Source organism: Acartia tonsa, chromosome 5 (genome assembly GCF_053477335.1).
Source record: "Acartia tonsa isolate MP-2025a chromosome 5, ASM5347733v1, whole genome shotgun sequence".
NCBI lineage: Eukaryota > Metazoa > Arthropoda > Copepoda > Calanoida > Acartiidae > Acartia > Acartia tonsa.
Window position 1 is genome coordinate 11,204,069 of NC_137264.1, and position 15,470 is coordinate 11,219,538.

At 36.9% G+C, this 15,470-nt stretch overlaps 1 protein-coding gene across 4 annotated transcripts in view; it reads right to left on the reverse strand.

Annotated features, from left to right (window-relative positions):
* LOC145318738 (uncharacterized) overlaps positions 1 to 11,965 on the reverse strand; it is a 372,001-nt gene extending 360,036 nt beyond the window's left edge. For all 4 annotated transcript variants that reach the window (XR_013879491.1, XR_013879490.1, XR_013879492.1 and 1 more), the window contains exon 1: positions 11,937 to 11,965. The gene's annotated coding sequence lies outside the window, so the exon portion shown is untranslated. The remainder of the gene's footprint in view (positions 1 to 11,936) is intronic.
* Between the last annotated feature and the right edge of the window lie 3,505 nt (positions 11,966 to 15,470).

Consider the following 15,470-nt stretch of genomic DNA (forward strand, 5'->3'; position numbering starts at 1 on the left):
AATCTCAATCTCCCCAGCCTCTGGTGCGGGAGGCACAGGCAAGGCTGGAGGGTTACAATATTTTGGATACAATGCATTTGTCAATTTTAACTTATCCTGGCTCAGTTGAGGGTGGTAGACAGCTGGACTCTCTCTGCTGGCTGGGGGCTCTAGATGAGGGACAGCTGGACTCTCCCTGCTGGCTGAGGGCTCTGGATGATGGATAGCTGGACTCTCCCTGCTGGCTGGGGGCGCTGGCTGACTGGGGGTGACGGATGTCACCCCTCCCTCTGGGGCTGCAGGCTCGTTCCGGGGTCCAGGTCTCTCGGTGGCGGCGACGGTTGTCGCCCCAGGCACCAGTGTGGGGGCGCTGGATAGCACCCCCCAGTCTTCCCAGGTGGCAACGCCGGATGGCGCCCCATACATTGACTCAGACTCGCTGGCTAGCGCCTCTCGCCTCTCCCGCTCGGCGGCCGCCAGGGCCTCCCCGTACATCGTCTCGGTGGCGCTGGGTAGCGCCCTTCCGCTCTTGCTGGGGGTGACAGGGGCTACCTCCTCCTTTGGGGGACTCAATCTGGCAGGCCCCATCATGTTGAGGCTGAATGGTAGAGGCCGCAGGACTTCTGGCTCCGCAATGTTGGTTGGCTGCACGAACTCCGGTCCCAAGTGGTTGAGGCTGAAGCCCAGGCCAACCCGGTTGGGTTCAGCCGCTCCTCCCAGCACGTTGATCCTGGCTGGGATAGTCCCAAACTGCGGCATTCCTTCTGAGTGGCCCACAGCGCTGGGGGCGGCTGCTTGCTGGAGTGTTGCTGGGGGCGCGCTCCCTTCCATGTTGGCTACCTGGCTGGGCTTCCCTGAGTGAGCGCCCTTGCCAGCTACACGTCTCCTGCCGGCTACCTGGTCCCAGTCAGCCTTGCACTCGGCTGCCGTATGGCCTGCGTAATGGCAACGTTCACATTTGGCAGGACGGTCACGGCGTGGCTGGGTGCGTCGCTCTTCTAGGCTGACCTCCATAGGCGTAGGACAATCTCTGATTCGGTGGCCCTTCCCATGGCAGCGGAAGCAGCGGCCTGGAATCTTGGAGGCGTCGTCTGGTGCAACCTTCCCCATCTGGTGGAGACCCGGAGCCAAGGCGCCAATCTCCATTGGCTCCGACTCATCGTACTGGGGCAACTGGACGCTGGCCGATCCCGTGAGCCCGTCGGTGGCGTCCACTAGGCACACACCCTCCTTCAGCTGCTTGGTGATCATGGTCACGGTGAACATGGCTCGCCTCGTGTACTCAGGTACCGAGGCGATCTCATGTCCCATCATCACGCGTTTCACATTGGCATTGCGGATGCCGCGGTTAAGTTCATTGATGAGTAACTCCAGGTCTTCGTGGCTGTAGGCCTCCCTGTACAGCGCACACTTGGTGGATATGTAGGCTTGTATGGGCTCCGTCGAGTGTTGCCTGTAGTCCCTGAAGGCTTGCTTCAGGGTCTGGGACTCATAGGCTGGACGAAATAACATTTCACACTCGGCCTTGACTTGTTCGTAGGTCAAGGCTTGGCCTGCCTCTCCAAACAGATGAGAGGCCATCTCCGCCGCTTGCCCCGCCAGGGATAGTAAAAGGGCGTTGCGGCGGTTCAGTGTGTCATGGGGGGGTACGCGGTAAGCCGCCCATGACATTTCCAGCCTCCGGATGTGGGAGTTCCAGGACTGCTTGGGCGGTCCTCGGTACTCCGGCAGGTTACTCAACATCAGCTTGCGGTACTCGGCTGGAGCCGGCTGGGGATCGTCCTGGAGCCATCCTTGGAGCTGGTCGCCTCCTTGCGCTTGTGGCTGCTCCATCGAGTCAAAGGTTCAGCGGCGGGACACTAAGTTTTAAGTCAATACTATAGGCGGTTTACACTTATGGTTTCTATCCTAGCAGCCAATACCGTTTATCACTTGGTTGGTAGTTTGAACTACAAAGATCTAAAATAGGTGTACACTGGGGTACTTGTCACTAGCTTCTAAGCTTTAAGGTAGGCTGGTAGGTGTAGAGAGTTGTTGAGGGTCTGAACTGCTGTCAGGAACTGATTTGGTTTTCCTTATCACACTGTAGATAGGAGGGAGGAGCTTGCAAGTCTTTTTTTTTTTCTAAAAATATCTCTGTTGTATGTTATAGAGTAGCTCCTCTCCTGTGTGTGTGTGTGTGCGTGATATCCCCTTTTCTTGCAACGCGCCTACGCGCCGTCAGAGTGCGCACACAGGTAAAACGCGCATCTATCCCTCAATCTGCTCTCTCATTGGTCTGCTTTATCTCCTTTCTCCGTCGAATTTTCGTTGCGTCCCGAGCTCCGCTGCGCAACCCGTGGAATGCGCTCCGTTCTCCCGGTCGCTATCTCCGCACGGTAGACGGACTTATCCAAGTGTGGGGAGAAGGGGGAGCGCGTGAGGGGACGGGGTAAAGCCGTCCTTCCCCAGATGGGGAGGGGGGTGCCGCAGGTTTGAGGTGACTGGGTGGTGAGGTAATTGGGCTTCTCCCTTAATCCTTGGCTTATTCTTATGTCACCTCAATTGTATTTGCTTCAATTTATGGTGGGCCCCTCCCCTTCCGTTGGGATAAGGGGTGTATTTGTTGTGCTGCAGGTTTGGGGGTCAGATTGTTTACCAATGCATTGTTATCTTACATCTAGGTTCTATTTTTGGCTTTATCACAATACACAACAAATTTGTTTACCAAGCCCTGCCCATAAATCTATTGTTCAGCTTTCACACTAGGGTGGTAATCCATAAAATCTGATATAATATCTGTTTTTCTCAATGGGTGGCTGCGCTGTAGCCTCTCAGGATACTTGGAGTTAACGTAGTTTTTCTTCTGCTTGGTACACTACACTCGTATTTTCGCTCACAGCTCGCAGCTATTTTGCTTGTTTCAGCCAGTCGGCGGCAGGGAATGTCCCGTCCTGCAGCGCCGTGGGTCCGAATCCGGGTGGTGGCGGCAGGGAATGTCCCATCCTGCAGCGCCGTGGGTTCGGATCCTGCTATCTTTTGCAGTAAATGTTGGCCTATTTTTAGCCGTTTGCAATTATTTGGCCTGTTTCAGCCTGTCTGCAGGCCTGTTTCAGCCCTTGAGCGCTCAATCCTCCGTTAGATTTCGGCGCTCTTTGCGGTTCTCCGTCAAGTTTCGCTGCTCTCCGCAGTCTCTCGTCCGATTTCGCTGCTCTCCGCAGCTCTGGTTCCGCCACTCTCCGTGGTCTTTTGCTAGGTTTCGCTTCCACAACTGCCGGATACAGAGTTAGACCTTGCTATCCAGGGTGGGTAATTCAGGTTGCTTGTGTCAGTTTTGCCAGTTTCACTGCTGGGAGTACATTAGCCTCAGCTGCGCGTCTGCTCTACACTTGTGGTTTGCCGTAATCTCACACAGCTGTCACCAAAAGTTGTGGTATCCGCCTTGGTTAAATGGCAGACACCCAAGTTCAAATGACTACGGCAGTGCGAACAGACGTGGACACATATATTATAGAGAAGCTACGCTTCTCTAGCAACCACTAAATAATAAACAGAGTCTATTCAGGTGTTACTTTATTCAGGGTCTAAGGTTTACTAAAGCTATATACAACAAATAATAAATACACAGATTGGAATAAATAATCCTAAAGCAGAATCAATATAAATACATATACAATAATCAGATTGGGCAATAATGATCCCCCATCCCTGGAAAGGGTGGGGGAACCAAACAATACAGCTTAACCATAATAAGGCTGTCAAAATCTATCATTAATTTTAAAGCATAGGGAGGGGTCAGGCTGACCCCTTCCCCAGTACTCGGGGGAGGGCCCTCGGCCCTTCTCCGAACCAAGGTCAGGGTTGCCATTGAACATGGCTCACGGTTGCCGAATACCACACTATAACCCTTTTCGGTGTGTAAGTTGCGATTTAGAATTATTTACTTATTAACATGGATTAGTTTTCGGCTGCTTAAATAATTAGCAGCTATTTCTATTCGCCGTTTACTATAGCAGATGCACAGTACAATTATAATGTAAATAATAATATACCAAAAAATACTGCCTTTAATATTTCTAATAAAATTTAAAGTATGAAGAATCTTTGTTGTACATTTTGATAAATAACCTGATTAAAATTATTTGCAAAAATTGAAAGATACATATGTACAAAGAATAATCTGAACAAAATGAGTCCATCGTTCATCAAATATGGAACACATTCCGTACTGAAGTCTACAAGGATGAGAAGTTACCAAACCTCTCATGAGAGTGAGACAGCTTGCTCATCAAGTCATAGCATTCTTAACAATGGAGTTTAGTTGGTAATAATGAAAATTACCTGGGATCTGAAGGAATAAGATAATGACCAATAAATTGATGTACAGTACCAATGCCATTCAAACCAATTATCAAAATTCGATAAAAGTCTCCAAGGTTGTTAGAATAAGAAAAGGTTATTATAAGACTTTGGGAACTTGTCTAATAAACAGCCCAATGTCCCCTCCCTCCCTAAAAAAATACAGCATCTTACAGCGAAAGCAGGCGTTATTGAAGTACATCGTTTGCTTTATTAATCTCTGTATAAGTATTAATCTAAAATCTCTACCTATGTCTAAAGATAATCAGAAACATACCTTTTTTCTCTTTCTCTTTCCCTTTTTAAAAGTGAAGCTTTTCTATAATTGGGGTAGGTCTGTCCACCCGTCCGTAACGGTTAGCTCTTTTCGTAAATTTAGGCATGTTAGAATTGTCCTATCGATTTCAAACTTTGCATGTTGATTCCTATAATAGTTTGGTACGATTTAGAAAGCGTAGCAACTCTATAATCGTTACTATAATAGACGTACCTCTATTTGAAACATGTTGGTTTTTAAACAGGTTTTTATCCTAGTATCTGATTTTTGGAATACTGATTCTTATTACAACAAGGTACAATTTTGTTTCAACTTATACATTTTTATACTGCATATTCAGTTCTGACGCTCTTCAAGTGTTAATGTTTGTTTGTCCTACCATTTCAGAGCTTTGCTTTTATAGATGCTGTCATCCTTGTTTCTTTTCAAATAAGGATGTCATAGTATATAACTCTCTCTCTCTCTCTCTCTTTCTTTTTTATGTCTATCTCTTTCTCTTCCTCTCTCATCTAAAGCCTAATGTAACTAAAAAGAGAAAAATGACGTCAAAATGAAAATACCAAAAATTGCTAATTTGCAATAAATATGTTTAGTGTTTTGAAAGTGAAGCTTTTTGAAAATAACGGTCGGTCCGTCCGTCCGTAAAAAATTACCTTTTTTTGTTAAATTGATCCTTCTAGAATCATCATATCGATTTTACCCTTTGTCATTTGCTCTTTTTACAGATACTAGCGGCTACGCCCCTAGAGGTCTCTAGGGCGCTTGAGGAGGAGTGAGTCGAATTTGATCACTCAATCAATTATTTTAGATTTTAAAAGAAAAAGTATTTTTAATTTTAGTTAAAAAAATTAATTTTTTTTGGGGGGGTTGTATTTTTTCTAGGGGCGATTTCTCTTGGAAGGGTGTTAATACCCTCCCCGAAAATAGTTAAACTATAAACCTTCCTGGGACCTATGAGAAGCTACCCTGATAAGGAGAACCCAATCGGTCCGGCGGTTAGCAGACATACAAACACACATCTTGTTATTTTATTCTAAGGATAATTTAGTTACTCTATAAGCATTTTTTAAAAGATTGGGAACCACGTAAGAAGCGATTCAAGTCTTAGTTTTTTTCACATTAAAACTAGGGTTGGGCGGATATCCGGCCATTTTCAAAAATTTACCAAAAAAAATATTTTTACAAGATGATAAAGTATTTTAAAATGTAATTCATATTGTTTTGAATTTGATAAAAAGCACAGTGCAACTATTCAGTTTATTGAACTAGCGGTTCGCCCCTATTATCTAGAGGCCTTGTATTGGAAAGAATAACCTAAACCCATCCAAAGACTGAAATATAAAAAGACTAACGAAATTCCTGGACCCATTTTGAAGCTTCACTAAATTAGTTAAGTATAACAAAAAAAGCCTTACTACTTCATATTATAGAAGTTTACGTAATTTGCGACCATTAAAATTACAAAAACAAGAATGACAAATTAGCGAAGATAAACAAATCAGACGGAATAATGAGAATAACAGTGGTTTTAATTAGGGTCGGGCCGGATACTTTTTTGGCCGGATACCGGATATTCGACTGATTTCTTATTACAGATATCCGGTTATTCGGCCGGATATCCTGTAATGTGCCGGATATCGAACGTTGGCCAGATATCCGGTATCCGGCCAAAAAAGTATCCGGCCCGACCCTAATTAAAACCACTGTTATTCTCATTATTCCGTCTGATTTGTTTATCTTCGCTAATTTGTCATTCTTGTTTTCTAATTTTAATGGTCGCAAATTACGTAAACTTCTATAATATGAAGTAGTAAGGCTTTTTTTTGTTATACTTAACTAATTTAGTGAAGCTTCAAAATGGGTCCAGGAATTTCGTTAGTCTTTTTATATTTCAGTCATTGGATGGGTTTAGGCTATTCTTTCCAATACAAGGCCTCTAGATAATAGGGGCGTAACCGCTAGTTCAATAAACTGAATAGTTGCACTGTGCTTTTTATCGATTTAAAAACAATATGAATTACATTTTTAGTTAAATACTTTATGATTCTGTAAACAAGTTTATTTGGTAAATTTTAAGAAATAAACATTTTTTAAAAAGTCTAGAAGAACCAAACGTACAAATTCGGACCCTAAATGAGCCAATTATCATTCGTGCAATTTTCTTTTTTACATTTTTAGAGGATTTATATGAACACCGCAAGCAGAGGTGAATCAAGGGTTTTACTTGAAGCCGATGTTGGACGGATGCAGGCTTGGTCACTGAAAGGGAAATTTCTAGGGGGGGGGGGGGGGGGTGGGGGGGTATGAGAGGTACACACATCTTCTGGAGAATTAAGATAGCTACATATTTTTATTAGCATTTTATGATTAGTTAAAATCAATATTATAATCTGGGAGAGATGAGGTAATATAAATCCCCATTTACTATTCAAAAGTCGCAAATCATTTATAAAGCCCCTTCCCCATTCCCTCTGTAATAAAGATGTTTAGTAGCCACTTAAGAATAGGGTTAACATGTTAACTATTAAAAGATATACGTTTAGGTTTTTTTCTATTTCCCTGGGAGATTAACAAATAGCTTGAAACCATCCTAAGCCTTAACTCAATCGATTAAGCAGTTATCAAGATCTTAAAGGACAGAACTACAGTCTTAATACTTTATATAATAGGACTAGCGGCTACGCCCCTAGAGGTCTCTAGTGGCATTTTTTTTATTATTTTAAATATCTGATTTGAGAAATAATTTGTCTATGGTCAATCAGCGGTTAAATTCATGTCTCTACGCAGCGCCACTAGGATAGCGACACTATGCGGGGAGAATGTTTCAATTTTTTTCGATTTTATTGTGATTTCTCTTGGGAGGGTGGTGGTACCCTCCCCCAAAATAGTTATAAACCTTCCTGGGACCTACCCTGAGAATCTACCCTGTTAAGGAGAACCCGATCGGTTCAGCGGTTAGCGAGATCCTACGGTACAGACACACAGATACACAGACAAACATCCTGTTACTTTAGTATAAGGATATACCAGTTATTTAATTTGATTCAAATAAATAGGTAACGAAAGAAAATAAAAAATATCAAATGCTATGGTAAGTTCAAACTGACATTAAATACACAAAAAATATTTTACTGAGGGTTCATAGAGGATGATAAAATCCATAAAAGTAAATTAAAAAAAACCGAAGATCTACTAATATAGAGTAGAAACGCATATTATAGACTCAATTATATAGCAGCTTAGCTCATAAATAACATCATGTGTAATCGTCCTAGGAATCAAAAATTAATATTATAAAAATTAATTTTTTTTTAAGGAACTCAGTTATTTTCTGGTAATAAATATAGAGCTGCTACGCTTTCCAATTATCTTGCCAAGTTTGAAGTTTAAAGTGCTATTCTAACATGCCTAAATCAACGATAAGAGGAAAACTTAACGACCCTAATAGTAGAAAATCTTTGCTTTTAAAACCTTTTTGAATTAATTTGAAGAGTTTCGTATAATGGTAGGGATGCTCCAATCCGCAAAACCCTCTTCCCCCTCTCTCTTTTCCTTTACCCACATCCCTTTTCTTTTTGGCTGGACCTTTACCCACTTCCTTTATCTTATTCTGGACCTTACCCCACTCCCATTCTGTAAGAGGTCCCTTTTCACCTTTTCCTCTCTCATACCTTCTCTTTTTAGAGCTGTACTTTTACCCCATGACACTTTTTCTCCTTTTAATTGCAGCTTCTATACCCCTTTCTCTTTTTTTAGGGTCCCTTCCCACTTCTCTTTTTGTATACTGTTTGCTTTCCCACCTCTCTTTTTAGGGGGAGAGAGCTTTAACCCACCTCCCTTTACTCTGTAGGGCCTTTGCTCCCATCGGACACTGTGTGTGTGGGTGTGTGGTGTGTGTGCGTGTGTGTGTGTGTGTGTGTGTGTGTGTGGTGAGCACAAAATTCTTCTCACTGTGCCAGTTGGTTAGAAATCATCATACTGTTCACAGAGAGTATCATACAGTTAAAATTTTAAAATTTGGGTGAAAGTGAAATTTTAAGATGGCACTTCGGACGACTGGTTTTTATGATTTTATAGAATTTTATGTCTTTTGAATTGCTATATACTTTTGAACACTAATTTCCATTAAAACCTTTTAAAGTAAATTTTTTATGTATATAATTTTTTTATAAAAATATTTCAAAAATCTAAATTCATAAAAATGAATGAAAATTTTAGATTTAGTTATGAATACAAAAAGTATCATTCGTTATTTTTTATTTTAGCTAACCAAAATGAAATTAAAATTATTTGACCATTTACGTATTTACATTATGATAAAATTTTTCCTAATATTTTATCTCAATGTAATCAATTATGAGATAAAAAAGTTATATAGAAATCCAAATCCAATTTTATTATTCTATTACATATAAGAGTGTTTTTCTATAGAAATAAAATAAAATTTAATTTTGATTTTGAATGGTATAATTAAAAATTGAAAACATAATTAATAGATCCATTTAATTTAATTTAAGTTAATAAAAAGCTAATATAGTAATAACTAAACAATCTCCACAGTATTGAAGCTACAAAATAATTTAAGTATGTTCGTTCATCTATTATAGTAGGATGAGTACAGATCAATTATAGTAACATATAGATGATTTTCTTGTTTATGAACGGATTTTCTTAATTCTTAGTATTTTCTGAAAGCCCTAGATCGAGTCTATTCAAATAAGGTGATCATATTTTATGTTTCCAGTAGAAATAAGCCACCATACTGAACCTAAGCCCAAAGACCCTGTATCTTTACTAGGGTAGTCAAACCACGGCATTGGGCTATCCTTAGCTGACCTCAGCTAACTTAACCTAATTTAACTTTAAACATGGCTTTTGTGGGTACAATTTTAAGTTGAAAATAAATATATATATATTATATTATGGCCTGTACAAAGATGTTAGTTTGATAAAGTAGTCTTGGGTTGAGATGGATCAATAGCTTTCAAAACTTTATATTACAATTTTGTTTATTCTAATAAATGAAACTCAATAAATCATACTTTTGTCCTACCGAACAATTAGATTACAGAGTAGCCTGACTACTTATAACCATTAACCCAATGCATTGCTTCAAGTATGGAGGGAGGAGACAGTTGACTGTAAATTTCAATGGTACCTGTAGTTTTAAAATCCTACTCCTTTATTCGAGTATTTTTATCAAATCTTTATTAGTTGGTTAAAATTTGCAGTGTTAAAACTTTTCAACCAATAATTTTCATCTACAAAATGGGTACATAATCAATTTATCGCCCATTGTCTTATCCCTTAAGATCCCTGGTCCTTGGTCTATGATTTTCAGCTTTCTTTTAACTAGATAACTACAATAGTAAAAAGACAATAAATACTGTAATTGGCCCCAAACATTAAATGTATTAAGAAGGGTGTATATGTTCATTGCTAGAAAAACATGTATTCAAAAAAAATTACAAAGTGTTCTATCTTTTCAACCATTAATTTTATCTACAGAATTTTCTTATATAATAAGTAAAGTTTATATCAATTAATCGTCCATTGTCTTAAGATTTGGTTTGTTAATAACGTGGCTTATATTAAAGTTTTATCAAAAATATTTAACATGACAATTATAAATAAATTGGTTTACAACAAAAAACGTACAATTTATACTATAATTAAAAGCAAATAGTTCTTAATTAATGATTTAATGTTCGCTTCAATTAATCTAAACAGTTTTATTTAGGTTGTCTTTTTGTTTTAATTTTTAACAATATAAATGTTTTTTCCAGTATGGCTTCCAAACCGATTAATATCTGCTAGATTAGAACCGGTTCTTTGCCATACTGAAAAATCATGCATAGCATCGTATTACATACATTTTCCACGAGTATTACAATAAAAATCTGTCTATGATACGTAATAAATGTTTTGTTTGTAATTCCTCCTTTATGCACTTTTGTCAGGGAGGGTCTGTGATTGATACTGGTAACCAAAGTTTTATAAACACGTTTTCTCATTCAAAGGCTTAAATTTTTGATTGGTTGGTTAAATCTAACAGTGTCTTAGCCTTTCAACCTGTAATTTAATTCCACAGAAGGGGAAATTTTGTTTATCATCAATAAGGTAATAAATAATTAAAAATCCGCAAAACAAACATAAAAAAATCTACAAGAATATTAAGAATATTGGTTATTTATTATAATTTATATCTATTGATATAAGAAAGTATCAATACATTTTTTTCTCGATATATATTGAGATAAATTATACTTTTTTATAAACATAAGTCCAAACAATAAACATTTATATGTTATAAATAGAAATTATTTATTCTAAAGCCTTAACAAATATCTTTTTCTTTAGTTTGTAAGTATTCAATTATGTTAAGTAGTAAGTTTTTTTTAGATCTTGCTAACCACTGAACCGTTATGGTTCTCCTTTGCAGTGAACATTCTTATAAGTCCAGGGAAGTTAACTGCCCCTAGAGGCTTCTGGGAGCGAAGCCGTTATTATTGTTTATCTAGTTAAAATTTATAACGGAAATATATTTTAAAACTACAGATAGAGTAGCTTTTCGCTAAGAAACTATTCTTGAAAATAAAACCATTGGTGGAAAGTTTGAATACTGCTTGTTTTGAGCCAACTAATCAAGATTTAATAAGGTACTTAAAGGTTAATAAAGGAACCAAACAAACAAAGGAGAGATTGTGTATATAAAACTTTGGGTACCAAATTACCAATATAATTTACAGTCCAATGTCCTCTCTCTCTGCATTGGAAAGTGAGACTAAAGTGAGATTCTGGTAGTTAATGGATAATAAAGGTCAGACAAGATTGATACATTATATTACGCAGGGATCTAAGGGGATAAGACAATGGCTGATAAAATGATGTACATCAACAATGATGATATACAAAATTACTCCTTATGTAGATGACAATTAGGGGTTGGACACTGAACGTAATGAACCAAATTTAATAAAAGTCCCCAACGAATAAGAAAACGTTATAAAACTCACCCTGCAATAGAATACTCACGTATGTAATAATAGGAAAATGGAGAAACTGTTTCTTAACATTTTATTTAGCATTCTAAATTTATTTATGTAGCTTTCATTCGTGGGCTAAAGACTTTGGGAACGTTTATTTAATGTTGATTGGTAAGTACAAACTACCAATGTCTACAGTAAGGGGTAATATTGTTTATCATTATGAGATGTGTATATCGATTGAAGATAACCGTATTTGCAGATTTACTTTTAACAGTTATAAAGCTATCTCAACTGCTGCTGCTGCTTCATAACGAAATATATTTCAAAGAAAAAAATCTTCATTATCAATCGCATCTCTTGTAGAAGTGAATCAAGCAATATATGATTTTGACTATCTTTAAATTATAAAAAAAACAGCACTGTTTACTTCTTGCTATATAAATAGATTTGCGGCTGCGCCCCTAGCATCTAGGGGCATTATATTCGATAGAATATGGGAGGGCAGAAAAATAGCCTAAAACCATACCCAGACTTTTTTTTTATAAAAGTGAAACAGCCTAAAGCCATAGCATGACATATAAGGAGATTCAATGAAAAGGAGAACCATATCAGTTCAGCGGTTAGCGAGATCCTTCGCTACAGACAAAAAAGTTTACTACTTTATATAATGGGATTAAACTAACCCTTCCTAGCCAGTAATTACAGGGTTTAATATGAGTTTATTAAATGATAAAAATTAATAACTTACACTATGTATTGAAAAAATTGCAAAACAATTGTATAATGTTTAATCTTATGAATCATAGATGAACTTTTAAAATTTTTTTGGCAATTGTTTTTTAGCTTGGTCGCACTATAAAATAATCCTTCTTTACATTATATATTTGATTTTCTACTGGTGGATATTTACATCCTTGGAAGATATATCAATTAATCTTGTTAATTTATATATGTACTCAAAGGTCAACGGGGGAAAGTGGGTTAGGGGAAAAACAGGGAAATAGGGTTAGGAAAAGATTCTTAAAAAATATAATTTTACGTACAAAATTAACAGGATGTGTAGAGTCTAACTGTAGCATCTAAAAGAATCGTTAGGATAGGTTTAAGGCTATTTAAAAATGGATTACTTCAACCACTTCTCTTCGAAAAAATACTCTCCTAAGGGGAAGGCCTTTAGGGATATGGGCGAAGCTACAGTTACATGTTAAATAGCTAATAGTTTTTGTGGAAAAATGGTTATAATTGACAAATCATCATCAATATGATGTAAAAACAAATTGTAAAGACTCTATGAGAATCGAACAGTATTTTAAAAATCATTTTAGTTTCAAACAAAAAGTTTAAGTCTTTGGTCTCTAAGGCATCCACTACAGTATCAAAAGATAAATTAAATCTAAAAAAACTGTAGATCATTTTTTACAATTCCCTATATTCTATATATATTCCTAGTAAACAATAAGATCCGTAAGTAAGTAATCATGTAATGGGATGAAACCGTCCACAAAGATAGGGCATTGAACGAGAAATCATTTGCGGTGTTAAATTTAGTATTTTTTATTGACACCTTAACCAAATTGACCAGGATTGTGTTAGAATCCTGGTTTTAATTCAATATTGCTTTCTTATTGTCATAGCTTGAGTATTTAACTAAGTCTGTAGGGTTTAAATAAAAAAAAAGGAGCGATTGATCTCTTTTCAACACCCTTTAATAACAGTCGAGAAAATAAAATAATCTCCCCTCCAAACCTTCTTAGTGATGATTGAATATAACATCCATTTGATAATGAAAGATTTGCATATCAAAAACAATTAATAATATAAAGAAAGGAAAGTAATTAAAATAGACAGTGGGGGGGCTTATATGCAGGGACATAGTGATATATCCAGATATCTAAAGGGATAACCCTTTTTGTAGATTACAATTAGTGGTTGAAACGTTTGGACACTAATCTAAATTAATCAACTAATCAAAATTCTATAAAAGTCCCCAAAGTTGCTAAGCCAACGAATTAGGAAACTTTGAGGGGTAGTGTATAAAAACAACTATATATAAAAATTTTCTCGTATTCATTCAAATCCGGTGGATAGGAACCGGTTCTCATCCATACGAAAAAACTATGTCTAGCATCGTATTATATCCAGCTTTCTACGAATATTAAAATGTACAATCATAAGATTAAAACCAGTTTTTTTAGACCTATGTAAAGGTTTCATAAAATTGAAAATCCAATTGGTTCGGTAGTTATCGAAATCTTAAGATAAAAAAATACCTTACAAGCTCTTTTTTCCATCTTTTATTGATGTAGAAAATTTGACTGAATAATCAATTGTGATTTAAATATCTTATCATATTGCAACAAATGAAAAAAAAGACGGAAAAACGAACATGTTTATAGGCAAATTATAGAGTAGCCTAGATAAACTTTTGGCTTGTTTTAACAAACCGTTTTGTATTATACATATTGGCTTTGACTGGATTGTTCAATATTCATAACAAGGATAAGTTTGTACATTAGTTTTATATTAGTTGCGCGTAGCAAAAGTATATCATCATAGAACAATAAAGTGAAATACAGGAAAAGGAGAAAATCTAAAATCTCTTATATTTTAAACATCAATTTAAGGCTAAGAATTCCCTAAATTCTACAGGATAAAAATCCTGATGATATCTGATGATAGAAAATTGAGAGTAAAATCGGCAAAAAAAGAAATTTGTATAAAAGTAGAGAGGTTTGATTATAGAGTAGCTGCGCTACTAATAATAGATTGATTCACACATAGAGGGCAAACACAGGTCACTCAAATTCTAATGTCCATGTCTAATATAAAATTAATCAAATAATATTTTTATTGAACAAAACTTTGCAAAATCTAAAAAGAGGTCTTATTCCAAAACTACGATTTATAAGCACGAAACTACGACGAAGTATGTTCAAGATATTAACTATGTATGGCTTGTTTATTATCAGATTTATGAGATTTTGAAAATAATATGTTTAAATATATGATTCCACTGGTGATTAATTGATCCCTTGGTTATTCTAAGAATCTCTGTTTTCATAATAAATTATGAATTCAGAATTAATTTTGTATGGAACTCAATATTATAGAGTTTTTACACATCAGCTCAGTAATTCATACCAACAAAATATAGTTAGGTGCGTTCCCTTAAACTGTTTAGCGACCACAGATCTCCTCTTAAGAAATAACTTTGAAAAGTGTGTGGATGAAAAAGCCAAAATTGTGGTAAAATTGTGTCAAAAATAATCCATGTGACGTAAGAAAATGAGGAAGATGAGAGGAAAAGTGGGAAAGAAAACCCCTAAAAAAGAGATGGATAATCCCTCATTTTTGTTACGTCACATGGATAATGTTTGACACAATTTTAACACAATTTGGGCTTTGTCTGTGGGGATTATTTTATTCTTTCTTTATGTTTTACTTTTGTAGGGGGCCCGAACCTTGCGGGGCCTATACATGCAGTGCCCGATTTCTGCAAGGCTACCCAGTACCCAACATAACATGGACTTTGGTAACAATTAACAGTATTAAGAAAAACCTACCCTTCATCTCTCATTTTCAATTTACTTAAAGATAAGTTCTGGGGAATTCTGTGCTCGACTAGGTACTTTAAGGGAAACTAGAGGTGGCTGTTTCTGGAATATTATCAACATGATATTTTGTTGATATAAACAAAGCAAAATAATTGAATTTAAAATTGCTAAATTGTGAAAATATAAATTTTTGTACAAATACTCCAATATTTGTTGGCTTAATAAAGGCTGTTTCTTTAGATATACACTACTTATATATTACAGTATGTTAACAGTAAGGGCTAGATTGTAACTCTGCTGTTATTCTACTATCATAATAAGACCTTGGGAACT